Source organism: Sus scrofa, chromosome 9 (genome assembly GCF_000003025.6).
Source record: "Sus scrofa isolate TJ Tabasco breed Duroc chromosome 9, Sscrofa11.1, whole genome shotgun sequence".
Lineage (NCBI taxonomy): Eukaryota > Metazoa > Chordata > Mammalia > Artiodactyla > Suidae > Sus > Sus scrofa.
Genome location: NC_010451.4, coordinates 43,666,175 through 43,692,026, shown reverse-complemented (window position 1 = coordinate 43,692,026; position 25,852 = coordinate 43,666,175). Strand labels below are relative to the sequence as shown.

At 50.0% G+C, this 25,852-nt stretch overlaps 1 long non-coding RNA gene across 1 annotated transcript in view; it reads left to right on the top strand.

Annotated features, from left to right (window-relative positions):
- Nucleotides 1–25,097, top strand: part of LOC102159414 — a 342,818-nt gene extending 317,721 nt beyond the window's left edge. Inside the window, exon 5 of the long non-coding RNA XR_002335654.1 lies at nt 19,510–25,097. This is a non-coding gene — a long non-coding RNA (uncharacterized LOC102159414). The remainder of the gene's footprint in view (nt 1–19,509) is intronic.

The following is a 25,852-nucleotide window of genomic DNA, read 5'->3' as shown; positions in this document are numbered from 1 at the left end:
GGTCCCTCCATCTCGGTCCTTCTGGGGATATCTGCTCATGGGGATGCTGGGCGCTTTTCCCCAACTCAGACAGTGACCTACTGTGTGACCTTGGCTGATGGCAGAAGTGGCTCTGCTGTGTGGCTCTTTGTGTGTGTGTGTGTGTGTTTGTGTGTGTGTGTGCGCGCGCACTACAGGGGGGACAGCACACTGACAGCATCCACTGAACAGGGAGAGACAGCTAGAACGTTGACCACACCCTTGCTCCTCCTGCCTGGGTTCCCCAGTGCCTAAGGCTCTTAGGAAGCTGAAGCTCTTAGGAATCTGGAGGCAGCGATTCTGGCTGGAGGCTCTGTCTCCTGCGGACCTAAGTCTCAAGGCACCACTTGGACCCCCTCCATCCCAAGGCCGGTGCTGGCCTCTTTAGCCCCCTCTCTCCCCCGAAGTGCTTATGTCTCCCCTTTCAAAAGAGCGTGTTCCTGTCTCGCCTCAGTCAAAGCACCCACCTCATGTGCTGTCACTGCCGGGCCGCTGCCCCTGTCCCCTGCAACTGGGAGGCCCTCCCCACTCCCGGCTCCCCGCTTCCTCCAGCAAGGACTTGATTCACGCCCAGGGCCCCTGCCTGCACGGAGCCCAGCATTAACCTTTGTGACCGGAGTAGAAACCTTTCTGACTGCTTCTAGCTGACGTTTGATTAGCCACCTTCCTCTCCCTCCCCACAAACCTAAAAGCCCCACCCCTGCCCATCCCTCTTTTTTCTTTGCAGCCCCATGTCCTCTGATGCCCTGCTGGCAGCACTCCGTAGAATGTCACCAGGCATTCCCTGGCCTGCCTTATTCCCTTTGTTCCCTGCCGTGCCAGCACCTGCTGACACCCCACAGCCTGGCCCCCATTGGGGTGCAGGTCATCTTTACATGGTCACTGTCAGGAGGCCGTCACCTGCCTTCATTCATCAAGTTTCTGCTGAGGCCACTGATTCAGGCCCCTGGCAGGGGAGGTGTGGCTGGGGGAGCTAAGACCTGGGGCCCCCCTCTCATAGCTTAGAGTTCAGAGCTTGGTAATTATGTAACCCCCCCAACACACACACACACACACACACACACACACACACACACACACACACACACACGCCTTCCCTGCTGCTCAGATCTCGTTTTTCTCATCACCCAACAGGCATTTCCACTGGAAGATCCCTCTGTTATTTCGAAACCAGTGTTTGAAACTAGATCCTCCACCCTCTCCTGCTCCACCACACACACATTATCCACATCACACACGCATACACATTATACACCACACACACACACCACACACACAGACTTTCCTTCCCACAGCTCTTGGTCTGTGAGGTTCCCCACACCTCTCTCGTCACCCAGCTTGGTACCATCTTCTGCTGCTCCCTCTTCTGGTCCTCCAGGTTGTAATGAATCAGCAAGTCCTCGGGCTGTTTCCCTCTACACGTCCCTCCCTCTGTTCCCTGGGGAACTCCACTGCCCCTCTCCCCTCTGCTCAGGGGCCAGCCTCCTCTTCTTCAGGCTGAGCAATGTCCTTGACCCCCAGACCCTCTCCTCGGCACCGGCCAGCATCACAGGCCCCTTGCTGGAGCTCATCGGGTGTCTCGTCTGCTGTCCTGCTGTGATCTCACATGTGAGTGGCCAGGCCCCTCTCCCTCTGCCCATGCACTGAGCCTGATACGGGGCCATGTATGGGAAGCTGTGGATGAAAGAGGCAGGCTGGATACATTCCGCACCCCGAGAAGAGAAGCCCAGAGCCTGGAAGCTCAGGACAAGCAGTTCCGAGGAATCGAAGGCACAGAATAAGAAGAGCCAAGGACGTGGATGATGCTGAGAAGCTGGAGTCCTTGGGAAGGGGGCTTCTGGCTGGAGATGAGGCAGGGACCTTAGGAGATGTGCGTAAATTGGGGGTAGAAAGCAGGAAGGAAATGAATGAGATGGAATGGAGCCATTTTCTCTGGAGCAAAAATTGGGATTTGTAGTCTGACAAGAATCTTTGACATTGGGAAGGTGCCAGAAAGTTAGGGCTGTGCTGGTCCAAGGGAAGGGAGAGGGGGGCCAGGTGCTATTCCAAGAGGCTGATTGGGAGAGGTGGGTCCTGCAGCCTCCACCCCAGGGCCTGGTTACAGGCTGAATATGGGGTGAGAGAGAGAGAGTGTGTGTGTGTGTGCATGCGTGCGCACAAGCATATGTCTGTGTGAGTGTGTGAATGCATGTCTGTGCATTTTTGTGAATGTGTGTGTGAGTATGTGAATGTGGGGTGAGTGTGTGTGTGTGTGTGTGTGTGTGTGTGTGTGTGGTGGGTGAAAACTGACAGTCCTGGTCCCACTGATAACAGGCTGTGTGACCTCAGACAATTACTTAATCTCTCTAAGTTGCATCGTTTATAAAATGAAGATAATTAGAATAGGATCTTGAAATTTTTTCTTTTTCTTTTTGGCTGCATCCATGGCATACAGAAATTCCCAGGCCAGGGGACAAACGTGCTCCATAGCAGCAACCCGAGCCCCTGCAGTGACCATGCCAGATCCTCAACCCACTAAACCACCAGGGAACTCCTTGAAGATTGTTATGAGGATCAAAAGAAAGAACATGTGTAAAGCCCCTACTGAGTTCCTAGAGCATAGTCTGTGTTTAAGGATGTTAAGTTATGACTGTTTATTCAACCCCATCTCTTCTTGACTCCTAATGCTTCTACCGCTACAGTTCCCTTCTTCCTAAACAGCAGAGCTGAGCATGGCAGAACTAGAGGGACCTTAGAGATAACCTAGTCCGACATCCTTGCTTCGTGGATGGGGCCACAACATCCAGAATATGTAGGAGACCTGCCCAGGGCATCTTGAGAGTTGGTTCCCATCTGAGGCTGGATCCAGGCCTCCAGACTCTCATTCTAGGACTTTCTCTGCACGGGATGCATCAGAGCTGTCAGTTTAGGCTAACATAGGTATGAGATAGAGGCTGCAGTGGGGACCCCAAATTCCTGCCCTTCCCCCATGGGGTGCCTGCTTGTGGGCAGCACCTGCGACATCCCCCCCCCTTCCAAGCAGCCTCTGCCTGGGGGACAAGCTTAGTCACAGGGCACCGTGAGGCACTTATCATCTTCTGGCTGGAAATCCTTCATGCGTCTTGCAGTGCATGACAGGGGCAAGAGGAAGAGTATAAAGTCCCCTCTCCTTGAAATCCCTTCATAGGCTCCGATCTGACTGGCAAGAAAACCCATCTACCAGACCCTGCCCAGGGTCTGCCAGGAGAGAGAGGCAAGAGCTGGCTCACCTTGAGATGGGTGAGCTGAGGATCCACTAGCTGGGTCCAGGTGGAGGGCTAGCTCTGCCCTGCTGTGTGGCCTTGGACAAATCACTTCACCTCTCTGATCCCACCTCCCTCACATATAAAGATAGAGGATGAGAAAATCTCTAGCAGGCTGTAATTCCAAGCCATTGGGAAAGCCCTTTCTAAAGGCATCTAAGATTTGATCCCTTGGGTGGTAGGTGTCAGGGGTTTTCAGGTGTGGATGCCCCTGGTGGAGGGGCTGGTGGGGAGGTAAGGCAAGCCCACATGAGGCCCAGCTCAATCTGATGGAAAGGCTGGGGGCCAGGAGAATCAGCCATTGGTCTGCCTCGGACCCTAGCATGGCTGTGACCTCTATTTCTCAGCTATCACATGGGAATATCGCATCTACCTGAATTAACTCCCTCTGAGAGCCAGTGAAGCCAATAGTAAGGTTTGGGCAATGTTGAAAATTTGTTTTCATTCATAATGCGTAAAGGGCAACTGTTCCTTTGACTACCAGGTGGAAAGGGAAGGGCAGGCGGAGACGGGTGGTGCAGAGTCTGGGTTTGCCTGGGGACACACCAGCAGCAGATCCTGCCGTGTGCCTAAGCCAGGATCTGTCCTCTCGCCCAGGCAGAGCCCCTGGGGCCAGGGGCTGAAAGCGAGGTCTGTGCACATTGTACCTCCCAAGATCCTCCCCTGCCTTGCTCCGATCCAGGCAGATCCCAAAGGACAACTGGAGGCTCCATTGTATCCATTTATGGGTCTCCTGAGGGTCTGGGCTGCTGAGGACTCTGCTGGATGGCTAAAGATCATCCCGAACATCCCAAGTCTCTCATGGCGAATGGAGCGGGGTGGAGCTGAGGACGGAAGGCCCGGAGAGCCTTCCACGCACAGGGAGCATCCCCTTCCGGCACGGACCTTTCTCCAGTGGGAGGAGGTGGGGGTGGGCTGGGCTCTTAAGGCTGCCCCACCTTCCCCCTTCTTACCCCTGCCCCGCTGCTCAACCCTCTCCAGGAGAAGAGGTCATTGGGCTGGAATGACCAGGGCTGAGCTGGGGTTATTCATGGCCAAGGGCTACCGCCCAGGTAAGCCCCTTTCCTCCAGAACTGCCTGACCCTCTCCGCCATCCTCAGGCCAAGGACCAAGGGGCTGCCTTGAAAATCCCTGGACCAAGGGGCTGCCTTGAAAATGCTCTGCATACTTTTCCTCTGCAAAACTGTGTTCATGGGCAAGGGTGGGGGTGCCAGAAAGAAGAGGAGACCAGAGCTGAAAGGACGGGCAAGGGAGGGAGAAAATAAAAGGGTCAGGACAGAGGCAGAAATCCAGGCGACAAAGTAAAGGCTCCTAACACAGCTGATGGAGGTGGTCACCGGAAGCCCGAACCCTGTGAAGAGAGGAGTGCTCTGACCACCTGGTCCCTTTGTGAACCTGGGTCCAGAGTGATGCTGAGCATCCCAGGGGGGAGGGCCCTAGTGGCTGAAGCTCCACTTCAGTGGCGTGGTGAGGCATTCTCGGTTCCTCTGCGAAGGGGGATAGAAGCAAAGCCACGGCCTGAAGCTCAGAAGGTACTCAGAGAGCACACCAGAAAGAACTTTCAAAGACCAAAAGACGTAGGATCAAGGAAAGCGCCTTCTTTGACAATATTTGGGAAAATGAAGCTCAGTGTCCTCCTCCCCCTTTCATGTTTTGAAAGCTGCAAAACCCATCCATGCCCAATGTAAGACACTCAAACGACAGCCTGAGATTAGCTCGTGGTGCATGCTGAGCTGAGAGCCACCCCGTCCCACTCCTGCCCCAGAGGTAAGTGTGGGATAGATCTTTCTTATGCCCCACCTTAGAAAAACATATTTGTAAATAATAGCTTAACTTACTCTATGCCGGCTACCATGCTACAGCTTTATATGCATCATCTATTTGAAATTGTAGACCCCTCTACACACACAGGTTTTTTTTTTTTTTTTAATAAGACTTTATTAAGCATATAGTTCTGCGGCTTGCTTCCTTACTGAATGTGTTTACGTCTTTCCTGCCAGTGTCTGTTTCTCCACTGAATTCTTTTTTACTGGGTACATAGTATTCCACCATATGGCTATGCTATGGTGTATTTCATGATTCTTTTATTTGTAGATATTTTTGAGCTTCCATTTTTTATTATTATAAACAATGCTGAAGCCAACAGCCTCAGGCAAATGTCTTTGAGTGGAATGTGTAAGGACTGTATATAATAATGCCTTGAATAATATTCTGGGCCCCAAAGCATTCTTATCTTATAAGATTTCTGCACATTTGCCCTGAGCTTGAGATAGGCTTGGGCCTGGGGGTCTTGGCCTTCCTTAATCAAGAGAAAGTGGTAAGAGGCCAGACGAGAAATTCAGGCAAGGCTTTATTTAGCAGGGGGAGTGAAGACGAGCAATAGGTTCCCCCGCTAGCTCCTTCCCCGATGGGGCAGGGGTGGGGGAGTGGTGAGCTGGTTCCTTCTATGGGGTGAAGGGAGGGGCGTGTCCAGACGTCGGGCCAGAGGGGTGGCTTAGGTGGTTTGGCCACCCCTTTGGTGGCAGTGTGTATAGGGGGCATGCACAGTACCCTGCTTCCGCTCTGTGCTCCATGCTCTTTAGAAGTGGCAGTTGGTTTTTCAGTCTTTTTGTATCTTGTTGCCCACAATTTGCCCCAACTGCACATGCACTCAGTTATTTTGAGTCCCATATAGTCTCTCTGTATCTTGTTGCTCAAGGAGACATTTGTCCAGGTGCCAGCACTGCAGGAAAGGGTCCCGGGTCCCAGGTCTCGGGTCCCAGGTCTCAAGTCCCAGGTCAAGCTGAAATGCTGGAGCATTCTTTGCAGATTTAGTCCTGCCTGAGTTGGGAGGGGCAGAGATTGGCTGAGCTTTGGCCCTTTGGTTCTGCCCTTGGATTAGGTGACCCACAGATGAACAGCAAAGGGGTGAGAGCCCCTCACCAGAGCCCTCAAGGGTTCCCCTGTCGTCCAGGGTCCTGGAGGACACGCTGGGAATTCCAATCCTCAAAACCCCGCTGGCCAAAGCCTAGGGAGCCAGTAGTAAGTAGCTCCTTTGCAAGATAACTGCATTCAGAGGGCAACCTGAAGCCAAAGATAATCCACAATTAATTTTGTCTTTGTTTGGAATTCAGGAAATGATTAGATTTTCAAAAGAGATTGACCTACCCTTAGATGCTTGAATTTGACTGAGATTAAAAGGGTTTATTTTCAGCCCTCAAGTATGTTCCGAGAGTAGTCCCTCACCCTGCTGGGAAGAGGAGGGGTGCAGTGTTAAAACCCACAACACTGACCCATGTGGGTGCCATGAGGGCATAGACTTATTTATTTGTTTGTGTTTATTGCTGCATCTCCAGTGCCTGGAACAGAGGCTGGGACCCACAGGGGGTGCTTGGTACATATTTATTGACTGAATACAAAGGCTTTGCAGGTAATATGAAGTAACCCAGACTCTTGATGCAGATACAGACTTGTGGACTAGCTGTGAGATTCTGAACAATTTAGTTTCTCTCTAAACTTCAGTTGCTCATCTTTAAAATGGGAATCGTAATGTTCCCTAATGGTACCAACCTCATAGGCTTATTGTGAGGATGATGTAATATGATTCTTAATATCATGAATTACTTTAATAACAATTAACACTTAGCCCAGCTTCACAAGAGTTCCTTCTTCTCTCCCCTCGAATCTCTATCCCAGCTCATGTTTCTCTTAAACATGGTAACTGTCCTAGCATGCCGCCCCCCATATCATACTTTCTTCTTTCTGTTGGGCACCAAGCTCAGGGTGTTGTACCCTATACACTGGTGGGGCAGTGAGGCCATGGGGCAAACTGGTGGGTGAGGGAGCACAGCATCCATTGCCATCTGCTCTCTGCAGAGCACCCCTTGTTCTTCCACTGCCACGTCCTTGAGCCTCTTGTCCTGCCCCTTCTTGTGTCCCCTTTGCTCTGACGGCCTGGGGCCCTCTTCAGGCTGGGCATCTGCAGCTGTTGAGCCAGCCCCTCTGACTCTGCTTATCTGTTCTAATCACTGGGTGTTGGAGACCCCACTTGGCACTCATGGGTCCAAGGAATCTGTGAGCAGGATAGGCTGACTCCTCCCAACTCATTCTAGAAAACAGGGAAGAGAGTCACCATCAGTGAGTACCTGCCGTGGAGTTTCCCATTGTCTCAGGGGGTTAAGGCTCTGGTGTTCCCACTGTTGTGGCTTGGGTTGCTGCTGTGGCACGGGTTCAGTTCCTGGCCGGGGAACTTCCACATGCTGAGGGCATGGCCAAAGATGAAAAATAAGCATCTGCCATGTATCAAGCACTGGTCCAGGAAGTTCACTTGTGGCTATTACCCAAGTCATCATCTGAAGTGTAAGTATGAGGAGAAAACACCAGGTTACATAGCTGGGAGGGGTCAGAGCCAAGGTCTGTACCTGGGTTAGGGTGTGACCAGTTGTTCTGGAGTAAAGAGGTTTGCTCTCTGCAACTGGGCTGGCCAGGCACCTCCCCTCTCAGCCCTGGCTCTCTCCCTCTGGCAGCACCATCTTCCAGAGCTACACATGGCCCTGGAAGAAGAGATGCTGAAATCTTATGTAATTACCCAAATCATGGCTCCTAAATGGCCTCTGATTACAGCACTAAAGCTCCTTTCTGCCATGCAGCCCTGGCCCTGCTGAATAGAGCTGCGACCACTTTGTGTGGGATTTTTTTCTTTTAAAGCCAAGGAGAAGGCTTATCCGCATGCAAAGTAGGTCAGAACCTTAGCAAAGATCTTTTCAAACACTTGGCTTTTTTGAAGTCCTGCTACGAAACTCCTTTTGTTTCTCCTGCCTTTGCCTCTTCCCTCTCACCCTTCTCCTTTTCCCAAAGCCTCAGCGACATCAAATGGCTCTAAGCGACAGCGAGAGTGGCCCGCGATAAGCTCAATTATACATGATAGCAGGCTAGCCCAGCTGGGGTCAGGGTGCCAGCTGGGGTCAGGGTGCCACCTGCGGCCAGGCTGCCTTGTCGGGTGCCTTCCAGCCCCAAGCCACCTTTACAGCATCGTGGGCACCTGATTCGTCAGCTGGAATAGTGTGTGCTTCGTCCTCGGTCCCACCAGCCCATTGGAGGCGTGGGTGGCTGAGGAAGGCACCTGTGCCTGGGAGCCATTGGCTGGCCTTTGTGGTGCTCTTTTTAATTCAAACTTGCAAAAGACCTTTGTTCCAGCAGGAAATCAACTCAGCTGGACCGGTTTGGTGCTTTGCCTAATGCTATGGCGGTAAGGAGGGGAGTTACTTGCCTTCCTTTTGCTTTGATTTCTTCAGCCCCTCAGCCCCACCCTCACCAACTGTAGGTTGAAATCAGCAAGAGTTGTGTATTTTTTTCAGTAAGATGGAGTTCACAAAGGCAGCCACACCCGAAACCACCCGAGACTCTCAGCCCACTCTTGATGAGCGGACAGAATACGGGGGTACTTCTGGCCCCACTTAACGGTGAAGGAAATCAGGTCCTAGCATCTTGGTGAAGTGACCGCTGGCACTAACATCTGCTCTGTCTGCTGACGACTGCTCAGGAGCCGGAACCCACCTGCTGACTCTGGAGTCTTTTCCTCAAACCCCTATGACTGGGAGAGGAATCAGAGGTGTGTGTGTGCGCCTCCTCTCCAAAGGACAAGCTAGTGATCATGATGACTTTGCTCTGTGCCCGCGGTGATAATGTCATCCAGCGGCTCAGCGGGATTCCCTCCCACAAGCATCTCCTTTCACCCACATCCTGCCTGCTCTAGACCTGGCTGGAGAAAATGCCCATTCCGTTACTCCTGCCATCTTTCTCCCGGCAACCTCAGCCTGGGTCCAAAGGACAGATCATTGTCCAGGAAGATGGATGTCTTCAGAGGTATTTGGAAGGGGGCGTTGCTGTGGCCGGTCCAGGAAAGTGGGCGGAGCCAAAGTAGGGATGTTTCTTTCATTCAGTGAAAAGTTACTGAGGACCTGCCATCTGCCGAGGTGCTGAGGACACAACAGGAAAGAAAACAGTCAAAACTCCCTGCCTTCACAGAATGTGCACTCCAGGGAGGGATCCTGACAATAAACTAGATGAATAAGTAAATAAAGGTGGTGATAAAAGCTGAGACAAAGTAAAACTGGGAAGAGGGGAAGGGAGTGTTGGGGTGGCTGGAATTTGAGATAGAGAAACTAAGAAGGCTCATTGAGAGAGTCATGCTGAAATTCAGTCCTGAGGGAGCGAGGTGTGAAAACACCTGAAAAAGGTGTTCTGCACCATGGGAACGGCAAGTGCAAAGGCCCTGAGGCCCGAGGGCACGGATATGTTTGGAGATTAAGAAGGAGATGCTGTGACTAGGTTAGAACAGGTGAGGCAACACGCCAGGCGAGTTCAGAAAGGTGATGAGTTGGAGGGGTGTGTAGGCCGATGTGACAGGGCCTTTATGGGGGAGTTGAGGGCTGTTAGGAGCTGACCCCCATTTTTAGGAGCAAGTGTTCCTCCCACCAGGGCTATTCTGGGGACTCCTTCTTTCCCAGCCTCCCAGCTGACTACTCTTTGCTCATGAGCTGGAAGGGGCTCAGCCAGACTGGAGGGAAAGTGGAGACCCTTTTCGCCCCAGGAAAAGGCAAGGAAAGAGGAACGGAGTTCAGCTCAGACAAGGGGACTCCGCCTGCAGGATGCTTCCGAGGCTTTTGAGCCACAAGAGTGCTGGCCCATTTGCCACTCCTAAGATCCTGGGAACTTGGGGGCTGGGACAGCTTCAGGTTGGGGCCTGTCTCTCCCAAGAGGTCCAGGCACGCATCTATCTAGTCCTTCTAGACACATCCCCTCTCTTTATTTTCCCACCCTTCGGGGTGTCCGGCTTCCATCCTTCCTGTGGGCTCTCTAATGACTGTGAGATGAGGAATTGCACACAGCAGAGAAGCCAGCAGGGTGGGCAGGTCTGAAGATGCTGGATTTCTCACCTCTCCCGCCTGCTCCCTCTCTTGCTGCCACCTCTCCCCCCACACACCCCCTTCTCACCCCTTTGCAGAAGAAAATGACAATGCATGTGTGAAGATTGCTTGCTGGCTGAAACGCTCTGTCTCCTCCCTTCCCAACTCAGAAGCAACAGCCTTCCTGTCCGCATCCCACCCCAGCCCCGGCTGATTCTGGGTATCCCAGCACCTCCTTCCCTTCTCTCTTCTCTTCCTCCTTGCACCATTTGGAGGGCACTCCCACCCTTTTATGTATAGTCGGAATTCCCCAGGCTGATGAATGGGGACAGGCTGCACTGGGATGCTTAATCTAGGATGCAGCTCTTGCGTGGGGATGGGGTTGAATTCACCCCAGGGCACCCAATTTGTGTGAATTACTCTAATATGAAGGAAGGTGGGCTTGTAGACACGTGTAGAGGTTGTTTGCATTTCAGAATTCCAAAGTGAAGGCACCCAGAGTATCAACTTACACTGACACACGTGGTGAGATGCACCTCCACTGGGGTAGGAGAAAACATGAACGACCCTAGGTTTCCTGTTGGTCCCTCCATCATCCTTTTCTCCTGGGAGCCTTCCGTCACAGACCCTCAGACACAGGCTTCTCCATCCCTCTCTCAGCAGGAGGCCAGCCGGCAGGGAAGGGCGGGCCCAGCAGCTTCCTTCCAGGGCAGGGTGGGGTTTGTTTGCCTGTGTGAAGCGCCTCTTCTTTTGGAGAGAGAGCAAGAAGAAGGGAGAAAATGAAACACTTTTGCCACCTCCTCGTTAGTTCCAAGTCCCAGGTGAGCTGGGGAGCTCACAGCTCCTTTTGTGAGGCTGGCGGCCTGTAGCGTCTCCATGGTGATGCCTTGAGGCTTCTCCAAGTTGGGGACCGGCCTCCCTCAGCAGAATTCCCTGTGCTGCTAGTATCAGAGATGGGTGGGGAGAGGCACCTTGTGGGATCAAAGGGGGTCTGGATGGGCTTGGCCTGGGGAACCGGAGGTGTGTTCTTGACCCTTGGCTTCTTGGAGGCCAGCAGCAGCTTTGGAACCTGGGGTCCAATCAGATACCACACCTGGAGTGTGACAGTCAAGGTTGAGAGTCAGGGTTTCATGCCCCCATATGCAGATTTGTCTCCTACGACGCCTCTACACAGACCTGGTCCATGAACCTGGCTTGGACTCCGCACCACTGAGCATTTTTTCCAGTTGTTTTCTTATCTGAGACCCATCCCTTCCTCAGTATTTCTCTGACTTAGCTCCAGAGTCCCTTCTCTGGGAAGCCTCCCTGGATACAAACCTCAGTCCCCTTGCCCCAGGGCTCTCCTCCTCTTTTAAATCCAGACGCACTGCCCTTCTGGGTCTGGCTGGCTCCCAGGACCACACAGCGGCTTGGGGTGTTACTCACTGTGCCTGTGAGGGCTGGGTGGCACGGCAGGGAGGACACAGGTCCAGCTCTAGTGTCCGACATTCCAGGGCTTGACTCGTGGCTCTGCCCGTTGCTAATTTGCTCCTGTCTGATGACTGTCACTTCCAAAGTGGTCTGTCTCACGGAGCTGTAAGGAAGCAGGCTGTGAGCCTCAGTTTCTTCACCTGCAAATTGGGGATCCTCATAACTCCTCACAGACTGCAAGAGGAGCTGAATGACATGCTGCTCTAGGAACTGGAGTAGCAGGCCGGCGCCTTCCCACTGCCTCCCTCCCTCCCACCTCCCGTTTAGATGGTGCTATTTACTCCCCAGCAGCCTGTATTTTTCCCGAGCAGCGCTTTGCGCACACATATAATTAATCATTGGGTTCTTGTACTGATTCACTTGATTTTTCTCTAGGGGCGCTTGCAGGCAATGGGCTTTGTCTGATATGTCCATCACTGTCTCCCAGTGCTTAGCACAGAAGCCGGACCGCGAGGGGCTTAGGAAACAGCTGCTGACTGGCCATCAGAACCGGGATTAGAGGCCCTCCCTTCGAGACCATTGGTTTCTAGGCTGCAGCTGCTCCTTGACGTCTTTGACTTTCCACGCCGCCTTGCACATAGTAGGTGCCCGTTAAGTGGCTCCTTAGAGATCAGTCCTCCATTGCACATGACGCCATGTGGGAAGGAAGGACTGCAGAGCCAGGCTCCTAGGTGATTTCTAGGAACAGAAGAGGGACCCCCCCTCCCCCGCCCCCTGCAGCGTGGCTGAGGGGAAATCTAGAGTTTGAGAGGCAGGATAACCAAAGGAGTCCCTCAGGGCTCCTTCTAATCCTGGAGTCGATGGTCCACAGAAGCAGGAAGGACTTTGATCCAGAATGTACCAGTCAGCTCCAGAGCAACGGTGCCCTTGGTGCCAGCTGGAGGAGACCAGACCGTGTTCTCCAGGGGAGCTGGGCTAGCACACTGATTGGCTAGAGATCATTCCCATGAGCATTGCTAAAGTTGGGGCAAACTCGATTTTAAGCTAAGTGGAAATATTTTTATTTGAGTTAATGTACATTGGATCTAGTAAACACACTGAGTATATTACGACGCGCTCTGGAAATGTGCAGTCCGATCAGCAAACAGATTAGTTTTAAGTGAAAAGACACTGGCAGACGCTTAAATTCATTGACTTGTTGAGAACGTCTAGATTTGGATATAAATGCACTGGAACGCTAGATCAGTTTGGTGTCTCAGCCCATCCGCACGGAGAAGCTATTGATTTTAGTTGATATGCATTGATTCCCAGAAAACAGGACGGCTTTTGAAAATGAACTTCCAGTAATTTCAGGGAGAAGCCGGTGCGTTCGTCTCCACGCGAGGCTGGCTTGTTTTGTTAAACGTGTCTCTACGCCTCGAAGGAACGGAGCAGCAGACAAATATCTTCGTATGAATTAAAATGCATTGATTCTTGGAGGGAAATGATGGTCTCTGTTAAAAGCTTTTTGGAGATGTTAGCATGCAGGAGTTTGAATAAAGCCTTTGTTCGGTGCCCCTTCCTCTCTGCCTTATGCTCGCCCCCCAAAGGGGGAAGTTTTCAGAGCCCATGTGGAGTTAGAGGTGCTGGCGGGTGGGGTGGGGTGGGGTCGGGAGAGGAGAAGGGGATCTGTCACGCTGCTAATCCCTTGGAGCCAGTGGGAGCATGAAACTGCTCCTCTCCAGGGGTGGGAGCATTGAATCAGTCCAATGGGTTGATCTCATCATAACCAGACAGAGACCCATAAGCTCAGGTGCCCAGGTGGGGGCTGAGGGAAGAGGAAACAAAGTTTCCATTGATAAAGAGAATAGCAACAGAAAGGAGGGGCCCCAGGGGTCAGGTCTTGGCTACAGAAATGAGGGGGAGCATGTGCAGTTTGGGTCTCTTGGTCAACGGGCTCCCTGTGCTGAGGGGCAATGACTCGATGATAATGGTGGAAATGGTGCAGGAGTGAGTTATCTCACTTTCTTACCTTCTGAATGAGTTGGACGTGAACCAGAGGCGTAATTTAGGCATTTCTCACCCTCATTAATGAATAGCTCCCTTGGGGTATGCAGACAGCACGGCTGGAAAAATGATTCCAGAAGCCAGGAAGGAAGCAATTGGCCTGGAACTTATTTTTCATGTGTTGAGACTCCCTGGATCTTTCTGGATCAAAGCCACTTAAGACTACTTTGAGGGTTGATCATGGACTTAACTCCTTGTCGTTAGCCACGCCTACCTTCTCCTCAGCCCCCAGATACACCCTGGGTGGGTGATTAAATCTACTGTGGGGGGTGTTTGTTAGCCGCACGCACACCCAAGAGGATGCTGATAAGTTGCCCAGGTAACACTGACCATGGCAGCTAAACCCCCTCCCCCAGCGACAGGAGAGAAGGCTGCTGGGAAAGACTTAGGGGAACATGGACTGTGAAGCTTCCTCCTTTCACCTCTGGCTGCAGCTGTTAGAAGTCTAGGGTCCTGGTCCATATCTACTTACCCCAGGCAGTGATTCTCTCCCCCGTCCCTCCCCTCTGCTCCTCTCCACTGCCTTCCACTTGCTCCTACTCTGGTTTAGGAAGGGGACTGCCTAGCCTTGGAAGCATGGGGTCAAAGCCTGGGGAGGGACTTTATGACTCCTTCAGTCCATCCCCCAGCTGATGCTTCCTCCTCTGCCTCTACAAGATTCCATGTTGAATGTAGTCTCAGCCTGAATACCTCTGGCTGTGGACTGCTCCTCTCCCAGGAGTCTTTTTCAAATAGGTAGTTCTAGTCAATGCAAAGTGCCCCCGCCCCTTGCCTGCCAATACCAACCCCAAACTAAATGAGCCTTAATGCCATCATGGTCCTGGTTTTATCCTCTGGGGTGGCACAGAAGCAGTCTCATTCTTCTTCCCCATGGTGGTCTTTAGTCATTGAAGAGAGGATGTCCCCAGTGAGGCTTCCCTTCTCCAAGCAAATCATCCTGGGTTCTTAAGCTGTTTTTTAGATGACATGGTTTCAGGTCCCTCCGCCATATGCAAGACCAGCCTCATAACTTGTGTGGGCCCCCAGTGCAAAATAAAAATGTGCGGCCCTTTGTTCCAGAATTACCAAGAATTTCAAGATGGTGACAGCAGGCAGCATTAAACCAAGCTCAGGGTTGCATGCCCATGAAGCCAACCCAAATCGTATGGGACCTCTTTCCCCAGATTTCAGTTTGCAGTGTCCTTCTAAGTGATGTTTTAGGATTAGACTGTCCAGGGTAGAAGCATAGTGACTGTCCCTTTTTTCTGGATATATATGTTAGTAGAGTTGAAGCAATTGACAATCACATTAGCTTTACTGGCAGGCAGAGTGTACAGGTGCATCATAGTCAGCATTATAGCCACTCTGGTTTCTAGGTTTGATTCATACCTGTAGCAGCTGAGCCATCTCTCTCCCACTCTCAGGCTGTTGCAAGAATCCACAGTGGAGAATTTTGCTTTGCCCGCGGGATCCACTCCAGTGCTTAAATGCCTATATTGTCCTTTAGGCAGTGTATTCGTTCACTCATTCAATCCACAGAGAAACATTTACTGAGGGCCCACTTTGTGCTAACCACAGTGATAGGAGTCAGGATATTTTTATTTTATACATTACACCCTTTAAAAAAAAAAGAAGGGGTTCCCATGTGGCTTACTGGGCTAAAGATCCGACATTGTCTCTGCAGTGGCTCAGGTCATTGCTGTGGCACAGGTTCGATTCCTGGCTTAGGAACTTCCACATGCTGCAGGCATGGCAAAAAAAAAAAAAAAAAAAAAAAAAAAAAAAGAAGTATAATTCATTTACAGTGTTTCAGGTATACGGCAAAGTGATTCAGTTAAACAAATCTCCCTATATAACTATTTTTTTCAGATAGTATATAATATTTAATGAAACATGACCCTTGCCTTGAAAAGTTTTAATTTAGAGGAGAAAAGATATTTCAACAATAATTACATGAAAATGTACTGGTTTCTGTAACAGAGATGTACACCGGAGTGGAAAGATGGCAAATCACCCCGCCTGGGAATCGTGGAAGGCTTCAAAGGAAAGGTGGCATTCGAGGTGTCTTTTGAAGGATGAGTAGAAGTTTGACACATGGGAAGGGCAGGAGGGGAAGCCCAATTTCCGAAAGCCTGGTTTCCTCCGCATGAATTCCCAATTCATTTCTTTTGGCCGTTCTTCTGGGGCAGCAACCAAGGACATTGGCCCTGGTGGCTCCCCACAAATTTCCACAGCCTATTTCATCCGTCAGGCCTTTCAAGCAGACCCCACTGCCTTGATGAGAAGATATTGCTGAAGTTTTTGCTGCAGTTTTAATTTCTTGACATCATCTGGGTGCGTTGGGAAAAATGAGATCTAATAATGAATGATTACAACTCTCAAGTTAAGTCTAGTTGGTTGACTAATCAATTTGGTTAAGTGAAAATCCATAGCAAATGAGTCGACCGCAGTATGACATTTCTCCATCCAATTTAAATTAAAATCACCAACCATAATAATTTCACAATTACTCAGGGAGGGCACACTGGAGACTTGACCCCCGGAGCAGAGAAATTGCAAATGCCGCGAAGAGTTGGCTGAGAGTGGGGTGATGATGGAGTCACTTGAGATGAACTCTGCCTGAACTGCTCAGCCTCGTCAGCATCAGGGGTGGGGGCAGTGGGCAGGGAGGGGCGTCTGCAAAGGATGCTGATCAGCAGTTCCATATTCTTGGGTGCAGCCCTGCTTCTCTGCCCTGAGGGTGGGGGTGGGGCAGGAGTTTCTATCCTCTTGGCTTGAAAGCTCATCATGAAAGCTTTTCCAGCAGGAGAGCAGGATCTTTCTTCTCCAGATAAGGGGTGGGGGGCGAGAGGTGGAAGTCATTCTTTCCATTTCAAATTCTCCCAAATTTCAGCTATCTGTTCTTGGGCGGTGGATGTCATGTCTTTTTTTCTTAAGGGTGCTAAGTGTGTATAACAGCTAATTAATTGGTTTATGATAATAAGGGTGATCATGACAGAGCAAAGGAAAGAGTTATATTTTATCTACTATCACAAGTATTTATTTGCTGAATGTCCTCTTTATATCAGGCATGATAACAGGCACCAGTGAGAGAAAGATGAATTAAATGTATCACCTTCAGGGACATTGTGTAGCCTCTCTCGTGTAGCCTGAGAGATAAACACTTAGTATTAATGCAAGGTGGAAGGTCACTGACATTTAGTAAGTAACTTGAAGGATGAGAATGATTTTGATCAGGGAATTTCATGCAAAAATTTTGTATGCCAGTTACCTTATCTGTAAAAGGCGTTTAATAACAGAACCACCTCAAGAAGTTGGTGTGAGATGAATGATGTAGCTGATGCTACTAGTGGTCCCTTAGTTACTTTTCTCTCTTTCTTCTATAGCAATAGAACTCCTAACGGTTTGCTGCCTGGAGCACATGGCTGGCTGGAATCAAGACCACATTTCCCAGCCTCCCTTGCTGCTGCGGCCGCATAACTAAGGTCAGGCCAATGGAATGCAAGTAGAAGCAGTGTGTGTGGCTTCTAGGATGTTCCTTTAAAGAGAGGGGTCAAACTCTTATCCTCCCCATACTCCATCCTGATGGCAGGAATTCAGGCAGAGTGGCTGGAACTGGAACAGTCATCTTGGGGCATTAAGTGACTTTGGAAGTGGAGGCCATACAGGAAGAGCAACAAGATAGAAGGAACCTGGGCTTCAAATACTGTGATGTGCATACTAGCCCTGCACAGCTCACCTCAGGAGCTAAAATAAACATTTTCCTTAAACTGCTGTTATCTTTGTTTTACCGTCATTCCAAGCTGAGTCTAATTCTAATGAATTCAAGTGAATTGTTTCATATAAAGCATTTAGAATACTTAGCACATGATAAAAGTTTAAGAGCTAGTGACTTAGAGTAGTATTTTCAGTCCTTACTCTAAAGGAGGCAGAAGACAAAGACCCTGCCCACTGAGCTGCAAGAAGTTTGCCTTATTTCCCCAGGTAGACTCTTGAAGAAGACACCTAGCACTTTGCATCATAGTCAAGCTCTTCAGCCTCTCTTCCCACCATCCACTCTTCTCATACTCTCAGGTCACCATCCCCAACATCTCCCTGACCAATGCCCCCCCCACCCCGTGCCAGACTTAAATCCTCCTGTCACCAGCTCAGCTGTTACTTCTAGAGAGATGCATCCATGGCAGCCCAGGAGAAGTATGAGCAGGGAGTCAGATCCTGTGGATCAATTTGTAATTTTTCTTGTGGCAGCAAGAGGAGCATGAGCGATGCGTGCACTAAATCCCTGGCATGGCAGCAGCACGGCCACATGTCTTGGCTTGAACTATTTATCTTTGGGTGGGACTGGGGGCCTGGGAGGAGGGAGCACATAAGTGCTCCCCAGCTTAGTCTGTCATGAGGGTTGGGGGCAGTGGGGGGCCGATAATGCTGGTCCTGAATTCCTTGCTATAGGAGAGGACAGGACAGTCCATCTTTCTAGGCGGGTAGAGGCACTTTCAGTTTCTGGGCAGATGAGAGTCAGAGAGTAACCTCTCTTTATGGCTGAGACCTTAGTAGAAAAATGTTGAAATTATTGACTCAGAAGTAACAAGTGGCTCTTTGCCTAGCATGGGTGCATATGCTGAGAATGTGTAAGTGCATACATACTTGGTACCTTCAAGGGGAAGAAAGGAATGTGGGTGCTTTCCTGGCAAGGGGGAACTTGTGATTATCAGAGGGAGTGAGTTTGATAGACATTACTCAGCCTCACAAGTATTTCCAAACCTCTCCCTTTCCTGTTCACATGAGTGAATTAATCCATATTATGTGGCCATTTCTGGCCAGTGGAGTGTAACCAGAAATGACCTGTGAGCACTTAAGAGTTGGAGGGCATTTTTCTCCATTTTTTTCTCTTTCTCTTTGGAACATACTTAGATGGTGATGTCACAAACTGGAGGAACCAACATCTGCCTGGGTCCCTGAACGACTGTGTGGAGCAGAGCTCCGTGACTACCAGCATTGGGCATATAGACTAGCAAGAACTAAATTTGTGAAGTGATTGAGTTTTTGGAATTGTTGGAAGTGGCAGCACAATCTAATCGATCCTGATGAATAATGCTAAAATCAAAGTGTGTGTGGGGGGTACAGATCCTTTAGCTTCAGCAGGAAGCTGGGGTTAGCACACCAGAAACTGGAATCCAAATCAGTTGCTAGACCTTTGCACATGTGGCCTGGGCAGAGGAGAGAGGCAATAACAAATGCTGATGCATAGAGCTGGGGATGGCTGAGTCCGGGAGAGCTGCCAAGAATGGCAGGGTCTGCTGATGATATCCAAGAATGTACCTGGGACAGATGCCACCATTTCTCTGACATTCTGCTATGACATAGATCATGGAGGGCAGGCTATATTTAAGGTCCCCAAACCAGAGGAACAATTCCAGACACTCTTCAGAAGTGATGCATTTACTTGTGTCCTCATTCCCAAAATTCATATGTTGAACTCTTAACTTCTAATATTTAGCAGTTTTTAGAGTTGGTAATTAATGTTAAATGATACTGTGGACCCTAATCCGATAAAACTAGTGTCCTTAGATGAAGAAGCACCAGATTTTTCTCTCTGTCCGGAGAAAAGGCCATGTGAAGTCATAGCAAGAAGGTAGCCTTCTGAAAGCTAGCAAGAGAGCCTAGAACCCAACCCTCATGGCATTTTGATCTTGAACTTCCAGCCTTCAGAACTGTGAGAAATAGATTTCAATTGCTTTAGCCCCCTCATCTGTGGTAGTCCGTTATTGAAGCCTAAGCAGATCTTGAGTGAGGACTTGTTTTCTCATGTTCCCTTCTCCACCCATCCCTAAGCTTTCCTGTGGGAAACTGTATAAGAGTCAGGTGGATTTTTTTTTTTTTTTTTGTAGGTGGAGAGGAAAGAGAAGAGAAGGAAATAATGAAAATAGTAACACCTCCTTGCACTTTTAACAAAACGCTTTTTTCTACATTATTACACTGGATTCCAATTACAGCCCTGGAAGAGAGAGGTAATTATCCTAGGCTTATAGGTTTTATGCATTTGCACAGCAATATTTTGCTAGCATCTACTATGTGTTGGGGCATGATGCTACGTGTTGGGGTGCAGAGTTGAATGGTATAGCTCCTGTGCTCAAGTGGCTGAGTGAATGGAGGCTCCCAGGACAAGGGCTAGGAAGGATGCGATCCTGGCTCTTTAGCTCTGTGGCTGAATTCAAAGAGGAGCAAAGTAGGGACTTAGGCTGTAATACATGTTGATGGACCCTTGCATTCCAGTTAGAGCTGTCTCTTCATTGTCCCTGGGAGGCTGAGGATCAGCATCATACCTGAGTAGCATGTCCAGCATCCCACTCAGCCTCCACATTTATCTTCGCTGGCAGAACCTTTGCTTTGTCTAGATCTCCTGCACCCAGGCACCTCAGGGAAAGCTGGCTTCTCCCAGCCCCAGGGGCTGGATCGTGTATGCAGCCAGGCAATCACACTCAATCTAATCTCCTTGCAGTTCTAACCAATGAGACATAATAGAGCCTGAAGAGATTCTTGGATTTCTCACCCTAAAACGAGCACAAAAGAGGGACCATCTGTTTTTTGAGGGGTATTATTATGTGAGGGCATGATGCTGAGAGCTGCTGCAGCCACTTTAGGACCACGAGGGGGCAAGCCTGAGGAGAACTGCCAGCATGCTGAGCATAGCAGGGCACAGAGAGGGAGAGAACTGGCTCTTCATGTTGATTGACTAAATTGAGTGCTTCTTGTTATATCAGATAATACATATTCTTATTGTTAAGCTCTTTGGGGCATCATATCACTTGCTGCTAGAATCTTCCTAACTTGTATAGGCAGATACAATCAACCAGCATGTGTGTACTGAGTTGCCACAGGCTCCACCACTGTTGGTGTGTATCTGCAGGCAGGTCTCATACTTTCCTGGGCCTCAGCCTTCTCATCTGTGAAACGAGGGTGGGGACCAGGGTCCATTCCAGAACTAACTCTTCTGGTATTACTCTGAACTCAGCACTGGGATAGGCACATGGGGACGGGGGGACGGGGGAGGGGGGGATGAGGCGCTGTAAAGAAAGCTAAGAATCGCTAGTTGGAGTCAGAGAAGAAGGCATCCATGATATGGCTGAGGGGTTGGGGGGCAGAGGAAGGGGAAGAAGAGGAGTTTCCCTCTTCAGGGTCTGCAGGAAGGAGCTGGTTGAGAAGGTCGGTGTGTGTCGCCTGTTCAGAGCAGTGTCTGGGGGACAGGTGGCTGCCAGGAGCCACTCCCCTACCACCTTCCTGATCTGAGTCAGCTGCACATGGCTCCCACCTGCCTGCCCTTCTGCTCTCTGTGCCTCTCACTCCACTTGGCCGGATTAGCTCTTCCTGCAGGGGGCGGGGCTCAGGGGATCTTGCAGGTGTTTCCCAAACTGGGGGCGGAGTGTGGGTGGGAATGGGCGTCCATGACAGAATGAACCAGAAGTGCCAGGATCCCTGTGAAACGCTGAGGCAGCCCCTCCCAGGACCTCACAACCCAGCTGTGGTCCCTGTCTTACCTGCATGACCGCCACTTGTCAGCCTCCTGGAGATGCTGGAAGGGAGGTGTCTGCGGTGACTGTTTAACCCAAAACAACACAGAGGCGCAGCAAGGTGAGATACCTTGATAGAAGTCATGCTGCTGCTGAGCCATGGAGCTGGGACCCAAGCTCAGATTTGTCTAATGTCATCCCCAATTCTGGCCTGTGAGCAAGGCCTTGGACCACTGGGGCCAACCCGCTCCTTCGGCTCATTCTCCCATCCTAAACCACAGAGTCAGCATTATTCTCGTCTCTGCAGGCCCTTCCTCCTACCGGCAGGGAGCTGCCTCTTTCATCTCTGCCTCTTTCTGTGAAATCTCACTTCTGCTCTTCTCTAGGGCCAGCTCCACAGATTGGCTTTTAGGTCACCCATGCTTTTAGGTCACCTGTGCCCTCCCCTGTCCCCTCCCCCACTGCCATACCAAATAAAACCTAACAAACAAAATCTCTTTTCATTAGACTTATAGGGCTTGATCCTTATTTACTTTTCCACTCAATATTCATCAAATATAATTGAGCATTTACTATGTGCAAATAGTGTCAAGTGCTAAAGATATCAAGAATGAACTTGAATGGATATGGTGTCATCCCTTACAGAACTATGGTCAAGTGCACTTCTAGCGAATCCACCCCTTCTCTCTGTATATATGGCACCTCCTAGGTGCAATGCTATTGCTGATAAGAAACCAGTTCTTAGATTGCCTGGGACAATGTCTAGGGTTAGTAGGTGCTGCCTGGAATAAGTAAATTAACAAGGTGGGGTAAAGGGCCAGGAAAGGCCAGGTGAATACATTTGAGCTACATTTCAAGGAGGTCAGGCAGCCCGCCTTCTGTTGCTGCATCCTTGGATGATGCTAAATTGTCTAATAAATGCTCTTCCAGCCAGGGGCTCTGGAGAGGGCCACTGACATGGCTGAGGCCTGAGGCCAGCGCCCAGCCCAAGTCTGTGTTAGGAGACTGCATGATGAATGCAAGGTGTAGGAAATAGAAATTATTAAACTCTCAGATAGGGACAGAAATGCCTTTGTGTGGCTGCAGAGTTGGGAAATTATGCCGAAGAAATGCATTGCAAATCAGCCTGCACCAGGCAGAGAGGGGCTTTTATTCTGCAGGTCCCGAAGTTCCTTTGGCAGCTTTTGTGTACAGCCGCAGAGGCTCTTCTGGGAGGAGAGAGAAGCTGGTAATTTCGTGGCTGATTGGCAGACTGTCCAGAGCCAATAAAGATATTTGTTTTCTTGCTGAAATGCTCACACACCCAAATCTCAGTGCCTCAATTTTGTCTTTCTTTCTCTTGTTGTGATCCCAACCCCCTTTCCATTATGGGGAGGAATGAAACTCGGGCTGTCTGTCCCCCTTCACATGGCCCAGTGTGGGCCCTGTGGGGACAGGGGTCCCCATCCTGGTAACCCATGAGGATGGAGGATCTTTGCCAGGATATCTGGCCTCTTCTCCAGGCATCCAGTTTACTTTGGCACAATCTACAGAGAGGAACACTGCCACTTTGGTGCCCTGGGTAAGCTTGATGTCTGCACTAACACAAATCCACCCAATGTCCCTGCAATGCTCCATACTGTTTGCCCATTTTAAGGATGAGGATAGGTGGCTTGTCCAAGGTCTTGGCATTAGGAAATTGTGGCACTGCGATTTGAAGTCAAGTTTATCAGATTCCATAGTCTGTGGTCTTGGGTTTTTTGAGTGTCCCCATGGGGTCTCACTCTAACAGTATTCATGGTGCCCCTGCTGATTAAAAGTGCCTTCCCCGGTACAGTGGGGACTCTTGAACTGGGTTCTCTAACAGTCAAACCTAAGTTACAGGAACATCTTAAAGTTTTAACAGAAGTATCTGCTTTAGAAATCGAATGGTCCTTTGAAACTGTGTAATTCATCCCCTTTCTCATCTGGACCCATTTTACTGATCATGAAGCTTAGGCCTACAGAGTTTAGGGATTGCCCCAAGGTAACAGCCAACTCTAAGTGCAGACCCAAGACAAGAACCTGTCCTCTCACTCTCAGTCCAGTGTTCTGCCTACCTCATCTGCAGTATCAATTAGGACTAGGTTTGGCTGTGAGTGATAGATACCATCAACACAGTGATCTCACTCCCTGATGTAAAGTAAATCAGAAACAGAGAAATCATACGTAAAATAAATCAGAAGATGGTATGGCAGCTCCACAGTGTTAGGGACCAAGACTTTATGTTGTCACTTTGCTACTTTGTGGCTTCTTTCCCATGTTTACCTCATGGCCCAAAATGGCTGCTGGAGCTCCAGCCATTACGTCCAGCATCTGGAAAGAGGAGGCTCTCCTCTTTCAAGAGACTTCCTGGAAGTTTCCCGTAGCACTTCTGTCTCCTTGGCCAGTAATTTAGTTGATAGCCACACTAGTTAAATGGGAGCCTGGAAAATGTCATTTTTTTAGCTGGGTGCTTGGTAAGAAGTCAGGAGGACTCTCTGTATTCCTAAGAAAACAGGAGGGAGGGGCTACTGGGAAGCAACTAGAAGCCTTTACTGTAGCTCCTTAGTCTCTAAATTGGCTGTCAACACCATGCTTCCTGGTCTGCAGTGCTAGGGATTCCCAGTTGAGAGGGAAGCTGAACCAGTAGATCTTGACTGGCGGAAAAACAAGTTGGGTCTTTGTTTTGTGTGGTTTGTGTGTGTGTGTGTGTGTGTGTGTGTGTGTGTGTGTGTGTGTTTTCCCTTCCTCCTCCAGATAAAGATGGGGCACTTAGCTCTGGAAGAGTTTGCATCATGGGACTTTTTAATATAATGCCACCTAGCCTAGTGTTTTCAGTGCTCATCTATTTTGGCTCAATTCAAAGATTACGTTGGTTTGATTCCTTCCTGGATTTTATAAAACATGAGGGCAGAGGTTTAGGATAAGGGAAGACGGGACGTATATGAGTGTGTCAATGTATGTATACCTATTTTCAGAGGGGAAGGAAACCTCCATTCCCCTGCATCCTTGTACTTTCCCAGTCAGGCTGAAAAAGCGTAAAATACTGATTTTGTTCATCTGCTGGTTCTTCTGGTAACATGGAGCCAAGGCTGCTGTTTTGAATACCTAGAGGCAATTACGGGCTCCACAAATGAGAGAAACAGAGTGTGAAGCTGCCTAGAGATGCTGAGTCCAACCACCTGCTTAATAGACAAAAATCCCAAGGCCTAAGAGATGTTACCGGTTTACCCCAAATTTGCAGAGCTGGGTCCAGTATCCCCATCTTTCCAATTCCTAGACTAAGGTGATTTTACCTCCCTGAAATATATATACATCTTTTATATTGTTCTCTAGCCGTTCATTTCATGTGTGTTACTATTGTTTCCCCAGCAGAAAACAGTGAACCCCTATTATGTTCAAAGCTTTATGCAAGGCTTTGGTGTGAGGAGGATGAAAAGATGAATAAAACACAGCTCCTGTCTTAAGGAGTTTGCGGTCTGGAGAGGAATCCAGATGCATCAACAGTTAACCATAAGGCAAGGCCAAGGGCTCTGAGGTTGCACAGGCCCTGGGTCGTGATGCTGTAGAAGGGCTGGAGTGGGGGATTGTGGGAGACCCCATGGTGGGGTCTTTGAAGAAGAGAGGGGTTGAAGGAAGAGGTAGCCTAATGAGATGAAGGGCACAGATAGAGCCTGAAAATGATACCAGCTAATAGCTGCCTGCCCTGGGCACTGTCCCTGGAATTTGGAGGGTTTGATATCTGGACCCAAGGAAGGAAAGCCTGGAAAGGTCTCCTCTGCCTCCAGGGCGGAGCTCCAGTCCCAGTCACTTCTTGGGCAGTGTTCTTGGTCCTGTTTGGCCATTGATGTGCCTGAAATAGACCCAGCCAGTGTCTGGGTCTTGACAAGACCAGTTGAACCAGATTCTTTAGGGGCGGCTTTCAGGCATCTCTTTGCTGACAGCTCCCCGGTGATTCTGATATCAAATGGGACTCTTTTTTTTTTTTTTTTTTTTTTTTGTCTTTTTTGTCTTTTGTTGTTGTTGTTGTTGCTATCTCTTGGGCCGCTTCCGCGGCATATGGAGGTTCCCAGGCCAGGGGTTGAATCGGAGCTGTAGCCACTGGCCTACACCAGAGCCACAGCAACGTGGGATCCAAGCCGCGTCTGCAACCTACACCACAGCTCACGGCAACGCCGGATCGTTAACCCACTGAGCAAGGGCAGGGACCGAACCCGCAACCTCATGGTTCCTAGTCGGATTCGTTAACCACTGCGCCACGACGGGAACTCCTCAAATGGGACTCTTTAGAGTTAAGGAAGGAGGTGGGTGAAGCCTGGATCTGGGTGATGGGAGGAGGTGCAGGGTGTTGGCAATGGAGCTCCACTGGAGAACCTCCCAGAGGAGGTAGGTAACAGAGCCACCAGACCCCAGGTCACACTGGCCTTGGCCCCCCTGTGCCGATGGGGGGCTTGGTCCAGGCCCGCTCTGCAGCTTGGCATAGCAGCAAGGCGGTTTGTCCCTGGCCCTTCCCAGCCCAGTCCAGAAGCACCTTCATTCCACAGGCCACCTCCCTCTGCCATTGCTCAGTCCACACTGAAGCCTTTAAACAGGGAACAATGGGAACAAGATTCTTTGTGGCTGTGGGTGCCTCTCTTCATTTGCGTGCAGGGGGCGGTCCGGCTGTTTCGAGAGTGTTAATTAGAAAGTGGCCTGGCTCTCATTTTTGCTTGTCTTTCTTCTT